Source organism: Erythrolamprus reginae, chromosome 5 (genome assembly GCF_031021105.1).
Source record: "Erythrolamprus reginae isolate rEryReg1 chromosome 5, rEryReg1.hap1, whole genome shotgun sequence".
Classification (NCBI taxonomy): domain Eukaryota; kingdom Metazoa; phylum Chordata; class Lepidosauria; order Squamata; family Dipsadidae; genus Erythrolamprus; species Erythrolamprus reginae.
In genome coordinates, this window is record NC_091954.1 from 30557073 (window position 1) to 30571428 (window position 14356).

The window sequence follows — 14356 nt, forward strand, 5'->3', positions numbered from 1 at the left end:
TCTTTCGGATGCAGAAACTCTGGTTTCTAGACAAAGCATCTGCTCTGGGATTCTGGAAGCTGGGTGTATACCGGATCCGAAAGTTGTACCTTGCGAAAAAGAACGACCAACATATCTGTTGTTGGTTCAACTTTCGGGCCGTTTGCAGATACTCCAAATTTTTATGGTCGGTTCTGACCTCTACCTGATGCCAGGCACCCTCGAGATGATGTCTCCATGTCTTGAACGCCGACTTGACTGCCAAAAGTTCCTTTTCCCAGATCGTGTAGTTTCTTTCTGAGGGTGTGAGTTTTCTGGAGTGGTAGGCACACGGAAACAAGATGCCACCCTCGGGACGGGCCTGTAGAAGTACAGTGCCAACAGCAACATCAGAGGAATCGGTCTCAACAACAAACGGCCGACATGGATCTGGATGCTGCAACAAGGGCTCTTTCATGAAAGCATCCTTAAGAGCTACAAAAGCCCGCTGCTCCTCCTCACCCCAATGAAATGAGACCTGTTTTTGCAACAACTGGGTGAGAGGCGTGGTCAACTGAGCAAACCCTGGTATGAATGTGTGATAGTAGTTTGCAAACCCCAACAACCTCTGCACATTCTTGACTCTCCTTGGGGGTTGCCAAGTTTTTAGTGCTGACACCTTGCCCGGGTACACTAAAATGTCATCCAAATATATGACCACAAAATGATCTAAAATGTCCCTGAATACATCGTTCATCAAATGCTGGAAAACAGCCGGGGCATTGGTGAGTCCAAAAGGCATCACTGTATACTCAAAATGCCCATATAGGGTGCCAAACGCTGTTTTCCAGTCATCCCCTGGGCTTATACAAACCAAATTGTAAGCCCCGTGTAGGTCGATCTTGGAAAAAACAGTGGCAGCTCGTAAACGTTCCATTAATTCTGGAATCAGTGGCAAGGGATAGCGAGTCTTCGGAGAGGGGCGGCATACAAATCTAAGTAATAAAATAAGATTGCGCACTGTAATGGCGTTCAGGCGCTGGTAGTCACAACACAGACGTAAGTCCCCAGTCTTTTTTTTAACAAATAAGACGGGCACTGATAACGGGGAGGTCGATGGCCTGATGAACCCTTTGGCCATATTTTTATCTATGAACTCCTTGAGGGCCACTAGTTCAGGTTCCGACATAGAGTATAAACGACCAGCCGGCAACTTGGCATCGGGTAACAGTTCTATAGCACAATCATAAGGGCGATGCGGCGGCATGTAGTCCGCCTCTTTTTCATTAAAGACATTCACAAATTCAGCGAGGCCCTCTGGTAACACTGCTGTGGGGATAATGGGCCCTTGCGCGGCACACACATGACGATGGTGGTCTACACATTGCAAACTGGGAAATGTGACGATGTTCTGCGACCACAGCACCTGAGGATCATGTGCCCATAACCATGACAACCCCAAGACAAGAGGGAAATGGAGGCCCTGCATGACATAAAATTGTAACACCTCCACATGAGTCCTGATGCTGATCCGCACCGGCAAGGTCTGAAAACGGATGAGCCCAGACAACAATACCCGCCCATCAATGGTTTCTACAGTCAATGGAGGGTTCACAAGACACAAGGGCAACGAATGTCTCTGTGCAAACTCCTCCTCCAGGAAATTCGTGGTGGCCCCTGAATCCACGAGGGCAAGAGCAGAAATTGATTGAATATGCCGATCCACCAGGAGCTTGACATTAATTATGAGGTGATGGTACGTTCCGGGGTCGTTAGCCAAAGAATCCTTAACCGATGAAATGCCAGCCAGACCTAGCGTTGCCACCAAGCCGGCCCGTCCTCGTTTCCCGACTGCACCTCCGGCGGGGAAACCAAGGGCATGGGAACAGCCATCGAGGAATCCGGAGCCATGGTGGGAACATGAGTTGACGACTCTGGGAGCTGTCCTGCAAGAGTCGGCGTGGCAACAGGAGGACTGGGAGGAGTTGACACTGTGGCAGCAACTGTGCTCCTTCGTTTGCAGGGACAGGCATTCGCGAAATGACCCTGTCCCCCCTGAAAAAGAAGCACCGGCCTTGCGCATGTTGCTGCGCTCTTTCCTCCGGAGACAAACAGGGTCGCACAAAGTTCACATCCATAAGCTCCCCAGTAGGGGCACGATCCGCTAGACGAGGAGGCAGGGCAGGCAGGAAGCGACGGGGTACAGGAACCGGGGTCGGCACAGGCATAGCAGACACCCCCTGCCGTGGAGCAGGCACTGGTGTGCCGCCCGAAATGCGGGGGGAGGACCGCCCAGCCCGGCGCACCTCTCGAGCCAGCAGCCAAGCCTCAATGGCCAAACAATGCTGCTCCAGCTCATCCAGGGTGCCCGACAGAGCCTCATGCACCAGCTCATCAAGCATAGTCTCTGGCAAGCCATCCTGAAACGCCTCTATCAAGGCAGCCTCATTCCACTGCACCTGTCCACTGAGGCTACGAAAGTCACTTAAATAGTCCACTAATGGGCGCGGACCTTGTTTCAGCTGTTTCAACGCTCTTGTGGCCATCTGCTCCCGTACTGGATCCGAAAACTGCCAGCGCAACTGGCGCAATATGCAGTGTAATCCTCCAGTATCGGATCATCTCTGTCCAGCAATGGAGACACCCAGGAAGCAGTGGGGCTGGCCAACAAACTGCAGAGGAACGCCACCTTCTCTGCATTTCTTGGAAAATGGGGCAGTTTTGCATTAATAAATAACTGCACCTGACAGAGGAAAGCTGCAAACATGCATCTGTCACCCCAAACTTTTTCAGGCAGAGCCACAAAGCATTTCCTCCTTGGTAGGGGCTGTGGGGCAGGAGTTGTTGGCTGCACCAGTGGAATGACAGGCTACTAAGATAATGTATCCACCTGGCTCTGTAATTGCAGCACTATCTGGGTTAACCCTTGGATTTCCAACTTCAGGGCATCGAACACTGTTTGGATTTCTGCCATACCAGCAGCCATGATCAGATAAATGCCAGAAAAAAGAGAAGCAAACAATCCAAAACACTTCACTCTGGAACGGTGTGTGTCTGGGGTGAAAGAGTATACTGTTCTGCTGGGCTTTCTGGTAGGAGCCTCCTGAAAATTCAACGGTACAAATTGCAGACACACACACGTTTGAAAATTCAAAACAATGTTCTTTATCACAAAATTCAAAATAAACTAAGCACTCTCTTTGTATTGCAAAGAGCACTCCTCCCAAAACAACCGGGTAGTCTGTACAATTTCCCTTAAGCAGTCATTAAGTACTTAGCTAGCAGCTGTGAAGAAACTTCACACCACTTCTTCTTCCAACAAAGTGAAACACACACACACACACACACACACACAAGTTGCTCTGCTTTGGTTTCAAAGGAGTGAAAAACTCAACAAACAAAGTCCAGAAAACAGCAACACACAATTCCTGAAGAACTGCGATCAGATACTCTTTCACAACAGCCAAACCCACCCACTGCTATTTATAGCAGCAGCCCTAATTACTGAAGCCCCACCCAACCACAGGTGACCTCATTTTCTCTTGTAATAATCCTTTAGTTGTTGTCTCCTATGCATCACTCTACGCATGCATGGATGTGTCATTAATTCTTGTTCAGAATTCAAAGATGACAGAGATGATTTATCTCCTCCTGGGCTGTCTGCCAAACTCCCCTCTTCCCTGTCATTCATGCTGCCTTGGTCAGAGGAGGCTTCATCGGCAGATTCCATCGGGAGCAAAACAGGCCTGCAGCATGTGGATGTCTCCCCCACATCCAGGAGCTGGGCCAGAGCTAACCACAACACACTGCTGGGCCTAGTAGGCCCATTTTTTGTCCTCTCCAGGCTGCAGAGGAAAAAATGTCCTCCCCGATTTCCCTGGAGACTCTCTGGAAGCCAAAAATGCTCTCCCAGAACCTCTGGGTGAGCCAAAATCCTCCGGGTTAGCCGAGAACATCCGGGTGAGCTGAAAATCAGCTGGCTGGCACACACACGCACATTGGAGCTGAGCTAGGATAACAGCTTGTGTGCCAGCAGATATGGATTCACATGCCACCTGTGGCACCCGTGCCATAGGTTCGCCATCACTGAACTAGCCCAACACTCACAGGAACCTCCGGTAGCAAAATGCAAGTAGGATGAAAATCCAGGATACTTCTTTGAATGTAGTTTTTTATTAAGAAGTTTAATCACAATCGTAAACAAACTCTCCTTAGATAAGGAGATAAGAATGGAAAAAGAAAAGAATAACAATTGTAGGAAAATAGAAAAAGAAAAGGAATTATGTACTAAAGAAAAAAAATGAAATCTATAAAGAACTGACCTGCAACTTTAAACACAATAAGTATAAAAAAATTCAATGACATGATTCTTTTGTAGATGCAGTGAGAAAGTTTTTTCCAGGTCATTCTCTTGGCTTATTATTGCCGTTCCCATTTTTAAAACTTCAGCCAATGTCTTTTGTATATCAAGTAACACCTTCTTTTAAAAATCATTATCTTGGCTTGTTATTTGTATTTCTACATGCTATACTTTCTCCAAGAAGGAGGGGAGAGAGGTAGATGGGGAATGAAGGAATATGAAAGTAGGATGAGGAGATAGAGAGGGAAGGAGAAGGGTGCAAGGGGAAAAAGGGCAGAATGATGATTGTTGATGCTAGAAAAGAATAAGATACAAATTTTTGAATGATTGAAAGAAATGTAAAAGTATGTATTTTAATATTTTAAAGTATATGCATATTAATTTATATCTGATGTAGCAGAAGAAAAGGAGAAAAGCAATTAAAGAGAAACTTTCTAACAATGAGAACAATTAACCAGTGGAACAGAAGTTGCCATCAGAAGTTGTGGGTGCTTCATCACTGGAGATTTTTAAGAAGGGACTGGAGAGCCACTTGTCTTAAATTATACAGGCTCTCCTGCTTGAGTAGGAGGTTGTAGTAAGAAGACATCCAAGGTCCTTTCCAGCTCTATTCTGATTGAACGGTGTCTTACATTGAAGGTGGAACTAGAGGACATTATTGAAGTTATGACATGTGGTCACCAGATCAGAAGATTTTCATGATAAATTGTCAAGAATTTTGGATTTTAGATGATTAGTACAGCATTTGTCTTCTCTTATAAACCCACTCTCCCCATATAGATATTTTTATATGCTGCCTAGTCAGTAGTATACCTATGTATACAGTGCAATACACAGGATTTTTTTAGTATAATGACTGTTCCAAGGCAATACTGTAGCATAATTCAAAACAAGCATGTAACATATAATTTGATTCTCAAGGGAAATAATGAAGAAGAAAAAACCCTACTCAGATAAAAGTAGTGGTCCTAATCCAATTTTCTTCATTTGGCACAAGAAGAAAGACATAAACTTTGAAGACTATTACCACCATAGGTAATTTTCATTAGGATAGGTAGGGAATTACCTACATACCTCTCATTAATTTGAAATGGAGTTGTACTGATGATTATCATCTATTTAGTACAGGTGTTTGTGTAATTTCCTTTTGCTTAGCAGCTAAATTAGACAACTGCATAGAGGAGATGAAACAGGGGAACACAACAGTAACAAGGATATAAAGTGCAAACTTTTGCAAATTTATGATAAATTAAGATAATTTTTACTACCAAACACAATATGCAAAAGAAAATTTGCTCCAATAGTAAAAGCTAAGATTCAATAATCCTTAAAAGAATTGTTTTCTCATATAGATAGCATTGAAGGACATGTTCATGTTCAGAAATTGGATGGGGTGGACGTGGCTGGCATGTGAGGCATCTGGCCCATGGACCACAAGATTGATACGCCTGTTCTAAATTTCCCTTAGAACTCTGCCAAGTATCAGCCATTTCTTTTTTTCTTTTTTTGTTGTAAACCTTATAAGGCATATTGACTGTATTCAGGCAAGGCTAATTCTCTCACAAATTGGCTTATAGGTAGCCCTCAACTTACAAAAGCTCATTTAGTGCCTATTCTAAGTTGAAATGGCATTGAAAAAAGTGACTTATGCATCTCTCTCTCTCTCTCTCTCTCTCTGTATGTATTCATTCATATTTTCAGGGGTACAGGCAGGGGTTGGCAGCAGGCAGGATAGGGTGGAACATAGTTCCACCAGTGGAAATGAACCGCATGCACAGCTCCAGCTGACCGGTGGCAGCAACTTCCTGGATTACCAGTCTCAGCTTGCCTCCCCTTTTTTCCCTCTGCAGCTGCTGCTATGCGCTCATGGCTTTTTTCCTCTTCCCTCCTTCCTGACTTCGGACAAGCTTCCCTCTATCCTGCCCGGCTCCCCTCCAGCCTCACGCGGCTGCCTCCCAAGGCCAGGAGAGTGACATCATGCCAAAGCAGTCTGGGCTGCAGTCTTTTTCCCCTCGAGAAACCCTCACTCTGCCCACAGCTGAATTGAAAAGGCATTGTGAGGCAATAACAGTTCACTTGAATGATGATGATCATTCAAGCCAATCCCACTTGGCCGGCAAGCCACTCCTACCCAGTCACATGACCATCAAGCCACACCCACAAGATAAGCCACACCCACAGTGTGGCAGTAAAAATTTTGGCTGCCCATTACTGGGTACAGGTATGAAGATCTTGGCATATTCAGGTTTCTTCCTGTGTAAGTTTCAGAGATTCCTGATGATGTTTCGACGAGGTGCCACTCGTCATCTTCAGACTGGTGCTTCACCGTAGCACAAAGCCGAAAGCACCAGCCTGAAGATGACAAGTGGCACCTTGTTGAAACGTCACCAGAAATCTCTAAATCCTACACAGGAAGAAATCCGAATATGCCAAGACCTTCATACCTGTACCTGTGAAAATCTATAAAAACAAATATATATATTTGTAAGGCAAAAAAGGAGCTGTGATGTTCCTTCAATATACCAGGGTGATTCGACACAAAAATATGTAACCCTTCCCTGGTACAGAGCTGAAGGGATTGGATACTGTAGCCTAGAGGTTAATTCTCTGCCTTACAAGGCAAAGGTTGCAGGTTCAAGTCCCATACATATATATGTTTTTGTAGATTTTCACAGGTATAGGTATGAAGGTCTTGGCAAATTTGGGTTTCTTCCCGTGTAGGATTCAGTGATTTCTTGCAATGTTTCGATGAGGTCCCACTCGTCATCTTCAGGCTGGTGCTTCTGTCCTTGTTCTAGGGCAAACACAGCGAGACCTGAGCTGCCTTCCCTCTATAAATACCGTTGAGTGGGTGTGGTGTGCTGGCTCAGCAGCTGCAAGTTGTGTTGAAACTTCCTGGTGAGTCAGTAGAGTAACACCTGGGGTCGTTGATGTAATTGATGTATGCTGATTACTAGATGTTTGTGGATTGGGGGTGATATCCTCAGTAGTTGGAGCTTGCAGGCTACTTGACTATGTTGTTCTGGGTCTGTATGGCTGTTGTGGTTAGCTCTGGCCCAGCTCCTGCCCCAAGGACTGTGGATGTGGAGGAGATGTCCACATGCTGCAGGCCTGTTTTGCCCACGGTGGAATCTGCTGATGAAGGCTCCTCTGACCAAGAAGACATGAGCGACAGGGAGAGGAGGAGAGTGTGGCAGACAGCTCAGAGGGAGATCAATTATCTAGCTCCTCCTTGGATTCAGAACAAGAGTTAATGATACAGCCACGCATGCGGAGAGCGATGCATAGGCAACAACAAATGAGAGATTATTATCAAAGAAAATGAGGCCACCTGTGGTTGGGTGGGGCTGTGGTAATTAGTGAGGCTGCTATAAAGAGCAGCCTGTGGGTTTGGCCATTGTGGAGGATTATCTGATTGTTGTGTTTCGTGCCTGCTTTACTGACTTTGACCTTTAGTGTGCTGATTTTTCCCCGCTTTGAAACTAAAGCAGAGCAAAGTGTGTTTCACTTTGTGAAAGAAGGACTGTGAATTGCCTCACAGCTGCAAGCTAAGTATCACAGAACTGATAAGGGACTTGTACAAATTACCAGTTTATTTGGAGACGAGTGCTCTTTGCTCTACAAAAAGAGGGCTTAGTTTAAGTGAATTTTCATTATAAAGAACATTGTTTTGAATTTTCAAACATGTGTGTGTCTGAAATTTGTACCTGTGAATTTTTGGGAGCCCGACAGAACAATTGCTGGGATATGTTTGTTAATGAGGGCTGGTTTCCAGATGTCTAGAAGGCGGGAAGTATCATCACGCTTGTTCATATTTGTGGGGGTGTTTTTCTATCTCAATGGCTTCCATGATTATTCTTTTGTTGTAGTGTTCTGTTTTGGAAATTAATTTAGTTCTGTCAAAATCAATTTCATGTCCTGTAGTTTTGAAGTGTTGGAAAATGGAGGAAGTTTTTTCTTTTTTTCTTAATGCGTTCTTATGTTCTGCAACACGTTCATTTACTCTCCTATTAGTTTGTCCAATATATGTGGCTGGGCAGATTTTACATGGTATTTGATAAACTCCTTGGTTTTCTAGCTGGATATTGTCTTTGGGGTTTCTTAGGATGTTGGCTATTTTTTTATCTGTGCCAAAGGCTGTCTTGATGTTGTGTTTGTGGAGAATTTTGCTGATTTTATCTCTGGTGCCTTTGGTGTGAGGTGGGCGATGCTGTTGTCCTGTTCTGTTTCTTGGTTCTTGGGGGGTGTCTCTTTTTGGATTAGGTTGGTGATTGCCTCTCTTTGGAATTCATTGTAAATTAATACATTTATGTAATTCAGTTTCCAGGTAGTCTTTGTCGGTTAGGCGTTTTGTTCTGGAGATGAGAGTCTTGGCTACGGAATTGATCTGTGCAGGGTGGTGGTGGTATTTTGCGTTCAAGTAGTGGTTGGTGTGTGTCTTCTTCTGGTAGATGGTGTGTCCTAGGGAGCCATTGGGTTTTTTGTAGATTAGGACATCCAGGAAGGGAAGTTGGTTGTTGGTTTCTATTTCCATGGTGAATTGTATTTTGGGGTGTAGGCTGTTAAGATGTGTGAGGAAGCTGTCCAGTTTTTCTTTCCCATGTGGCCAAATTACAAAGGTATCATCTACATATCTAAGCCAGAGTTTGTGTTTGTGTTCAGGCATTGGTTTCAAAATATTCCATGTATAAATTTGCGATAACGGGTGAGAGGCTGATCCCATGGGGGCTCCTTCTATCTGTTTATATCTTTGTCCATTGTGGATGAAGTATGTATTCATAAGGCAGTGGATGGTAAGATCTAAGATGTGCTTCGGGGGGTTGTATTTGTTTTGGATGGCTGTCAGGGCTTCTTTAATAGGCACTTGGGTGAAGAGAGATATGACATCGAAGCTTACAAGAAGGTCGTTGGGTTGTAGGTTTTGTTCCTTTATGATTTCTATGAAGTGGAATGAGTTTTGTACATGTGACGTGATGGTTTCTGCATAGGGCTGGAGTTGTTTGGCAAGAAATTTGGCAAGATTCTGTAGGGATGAGCCTATGGAGCTGACTATGGGTCTGAGTGGTGTTCCTTCTTTGTGTATCTTGGGGAGGCCATAGAGCTTGGGGCATCTAGATGATTTTTCTCTGGAGATGATTCTTTGCTGGATTTCTTCACTGATGGGGGAAGCTTTTATTTTGGATTTGGTGGTTTTTTACAAATAGGTGGTAGGATCTGTGCTTAGAGGTTTGTAAGCGGGGTCTTAAATATTTTCTGTCAGATCACAAGACAGAAGCTGCAGGATCAAATCCCAGTTAAGTTATGGCTAGCTGATGAGGCCAGAACAAGGCCGAAATAGTGCTATCCTAGTGTGTGTGTTTATGTAAAATGTATGTATGTATGTATGTATGTATGTATGTATGTATGTATGTATGTATATGTTGTATATACTTCTGGTCAGTTGGAGGATGGTGAAGTGTTTGCTGACTCTGATACGGATAGTGTTTATGAATTAGTGGCAGGTCCTGGGTTACAGGTGTCAGAACAGATGGGAGGCCAGCCACAGGATGTTGATATGAGTCCAGACTCCAGTGAAGAAGAGACAGATAATAGATGGTTCAATCGGCATTTCAGGAGGGTGCAGAGGCATAGGGAACGAGTGTTAGGGAAGAGATATTAAGGGGGGGAATGGGTTAATTACTGAAGTGATTTATTCGTCATTTCTGGGTGCCAGCGGAGAAGAAGGGTGGAGTTTTCAATGTTGTAAATCCATCATGGATACAGCTATGAAGTAAGCAAGTTTATTATCTGCTATTTAACTGTTGTTTTATTGCTTTGAACTACTCTGCCTGGACATAAATCTTAAGATAAGGGAGGAGGACTGGAGGAATGCCTTTGTGTGCTCTCATCTTTAAGATAAGAGAGGAAAGAATTGGACTGCCTGTAATGCATTTTGAATACGGAGGAGAGGAGAAATAAAGATGGAGTTTTTGTTTATGAAATCCTGCATTCAGTAAGTGTTATTTCCAATTTAACCAAAGTTCTAACCAGAATCCAGAACAGTGTGTGTTCTGTTTGAGGTATAAGTGATGCAATTGGATCTTCTCATTCTTCTCATTCCTCTTGGTTCATTGATTTGTGGAAGCACTCAGAAGGACATAGGCCACACTCTCTTTTAGATTGTGAAACAAAGTTTCAAAGTAACATTAACATTAGGAATACATTAGGAATAGGAAAAACATATCATTTGGGGCTTGTATCAGGTCTTAGCCATGTGCAGAAGACAACGAGATATAGCATTCTGCACTGAAAGTTGTATTTATGTAAAATACTTGCCAACCCAGAATTGTTGGATTGGTATTGCTCATAAAAAAAAGGAATTTCCCAATTTTATATCAAAATGTTTTGTCTGAGAAGGGTGCATTTTGTATATATTTAACAACAGGCCTGATTGAAACAAGCTATGACACCCCATTATCTCTGTGGTGGCGCAGTGGTCAGGATGAAGTACTATAGAATAATTCTACTGACTGCCAGCTGCTGGCAGTTCAGGAGTTCAATTATTACCAGCTCGAGGTTGACTCAGCCTTTCATCCTTCCAAGGTGGGTAAAATGAGGACCCATATTGTTGGGGACAATAGGCTGACTCTGTAAACCATTTAGAGTGGTAGTGGTATATAAGTTTAAGTGCTATTACTATTGCTATCTCAGTAACAATTGCATTGCTTCTGCGGTGTGTAGTGGTTCATCCTAGTCTTCTTACATAAGCCAAGTTTTCATCCCTTTTCATTATTAAACCAACTGTCAATCTTTCCAATGGCATGAACAGCAAAAGAAATTCCTAGGACATTTTTATTACCAAGAGTAAAACTTTATTGTTAGATCCATACTGGCACATAAGAATGCCAACCTAGTGTGAAGCACAGTATAATTTAAAAAACCCAACCCTTTTCTTTTTCTTGGACTGCTCAATGTCCATTGCCCAATCCATGTTAAGCAATTTATTTAGGAAAAAACATCCAGCATCTTTTGAAAATCTTCAGTTCTTGACCTTGACCTAAGATTTTTCTCAAGCTGAAAATAGCTCAGCATAAATTCCTTCTCTCCCTTCCAGCTTCCCACACATTTCAACCATAGGACTCTCTGTCCCATGCTTCTTTGTCAAGCTGTGAGCAAACAGAGATATTTTGCAAGTTAACCTTGATGTAACTATCCATGTTACCTGTTATTGCTGACCTCAGAGAAACTCTAGAAAATGTTAATGATTTCACTATGCCTATGTCTGATCAGTAAGCATTATTTAAACTAACCATATGCCCCCCTGCTTTTCAACTTTTATATAAACAACATGGTAAAATGGCTAAACAAACCAAACCACCATCCCTCAAAAATTGGTGACCAAAGCATTGGTCTACTGTCCTATGCAGATGATGCTGTGATCCTCTCCAGGACACTAATAGCCTTAAAAAAGCTTTGTGAGCCCTTCTCTAGTACTTTAATTACAATAAACTGGACATATATTATGAGAAAACAAAGATAATGGTCTTTGCAAAATGGCCAAAACTTTATTCACGGTATCTAAATGGCCAAAATATAGAGCAGATAACCACCATCAAATACCTGGGGGTAATCATTCAGGCCAATGGTTCAAAAAAAAAAAAAAAGCCCATGGAGAATATGCGGCTGACTTGGGCCAAAGATTCTTATTTTTTTTTATGTACAAAGTGAGGATATTATGTCCCTGCTACAATTAAGCTTTTTCTGGCCATGTTGCTAGTACAATTTCTTTATGGATCTTGCTTGGAGCATCAGCTTTTTGTTTTACACTATTAGAAATAGTTCAATTCAAATTCACTAGATCAGTTCTCCAGATGCCATGTTGTGGATTTCTGTGCTTGGAGACAGGATTGACAAAAATAGAAGCACAAGAATCTGTATAGCATCCTTAGATATAGCATCCTGGCCAAAGCTTAACATTTTTCCCCACGAGATCTTGCTCCATTAATCCTCTGTGACAAATTATCTTCTTCATGAATCAAAGTTGTAGAGTCCAACTTTGCCAAACTAGGCTTCTCCCCAGCTTTAATACTCAAGATGGACTATGACTTAGCAATACAAACTTGTGACAAAGGTTGGAGGACATGGAGAGGCAGGCAGGCTTAGGGAAAGCTCTGCTGTTTCTGGCTCCAGGTGCAGGAGCCAGAAACAGGAGCTCCAGAAACAGAAGCAACAATATGCATCGTTGCTCCTGCCAGTTATCAGTTGGAGTCAGCAAACCATTGGAAAGCATTTTCACTCACACAATGCCATGCACTTCCATCAGCCATCCTGTATGGCAAGTATAAAAGGATACAATATTGAAATGTGTCAACCTTCGCTATAATTCTACATAATTTCTATGCTTGGTTGCCAATAGTTACGGGGAGGGGTCTTGGGTATTGGGGGGGAGTATGCAGGAGGCCCTGTGAAGTGGAATAAGTTTCATCTTCCTTGAAATTAGGTGACCTGAAGGAGACTGTTAGAAGTTATATTCCAGACTTCCGGTCTGGTCCGGGACCGCTGCGGAGGCTCCGGGGCAGGGCTCTGTCCCCGAGATTCCTTTCACCCCTCCAGAGGTCGCGGTTTGCAGTTGGATCGGGTCCGGACGGCCCGATCCCAGAACAGGGGGCTTCCCTCTGTCCGAGGAGCTATCGCTGAAGCTCCGGAGGCAGGGGTCTGCCCCGCAGCTCTGGAAAAGGGAGAACCAATCCTCGGCACCCAGAGGATTCAGCCATTGCGATTCCCCTGCACCAGTGGGAAGCGAAAAAGTGAAAGGAAGAAAGTCGAGATCTCCGAAGTCTAACAGAGTGAAAAAGAATACTAAAAGAAAAGAAGAATCAAGGTAAAATTTCATTGTTCCATGTTAAACACAGAAGATTGAAGTAAAGTGAAAGTTATAAGTGAAAGTTTTCTTAAAAAGGCAAAAGAGAAAGTTGGTAAAAAAATTCATATCCTGGAGCCAAACAACGGCCGGATCTATTTTCTCTCCTTCGTTTCCTAAGTTGAATTTGAACTTTTGAACTTTTAAAATTTGGAAGAAAGCTGGATATAAAATTTAAATCGGCATGAAAATATGAAGTTATAATTTGGCAAAGCTTAAATAAAGATTGGAATTCCGAAGTCTTCAGAACAACATTGAATCCAGGGCACTACTTTTGATAGCGGAGGGATTATGTTTCTTTTGTTCCAACTTCTAATTTTAAAATGAAATAAATCTGCAATCTGCAATTAATTAAACAACTTAATGAATTGACGATTTGGTGACTGATGAACTAAATAATTAAGAAGATTTACACTGTGTGAGTGATCGTGATTGGAATCGCTGTTATTGGATTATTGGCTGTCTCTTTGGACTCGCAGTAAAGAAGAGATCGTCTGCTTTCCTTGGGCTGTTTTCGTAGGATTTATTTTAAAATCTGGAACTAACCTAAACTTAATAAATTTTGATCTGGAAAAATACTAAACTTTGGATTTTGGCATAGTGACTGAATAAAATTTAACAAGACTTGGACTTTCCTGGCATTATTTGGCATTTCAAGTCTTTGGAAATCATTATAAAAGGTTTTGGAAAATCAAATAGAACTTCAATCAACAAGGATATTTACATTTAAAAGAAGATTATAAGTATATTATTGTTGTATTTTTTGATATCTTGTTTTTTTCCTCCTTTCCTTTTCCTCCTTTACATTACTTCTGTTTTTTCCCCCTTGTTCTCCTTGTTTCTAGACATTAGTATAAATTTTAAAATAGAAATAGTTTGAAATAAATGACTGGCTAAATATTCCTTGATCCCCTCTCTCTCCCTGTGGTGGTGTTTCCTTTTTTTCTCCTTTTACTTTTTTCTTTTTCTCTCTTTTCCTTATTTTCTCACTTCTGTTTACTTCCCTCTCTTTGCTGGTCTCTCCTCTCCTCTCTTATTTTCTTTTTTCTCTAAGACTAGTAAATTGGTTAACTGAGATTGATTTGCTATAATAATATATTATACATTATTACATTATTGCTTTTTGAAATTGAAAGAAT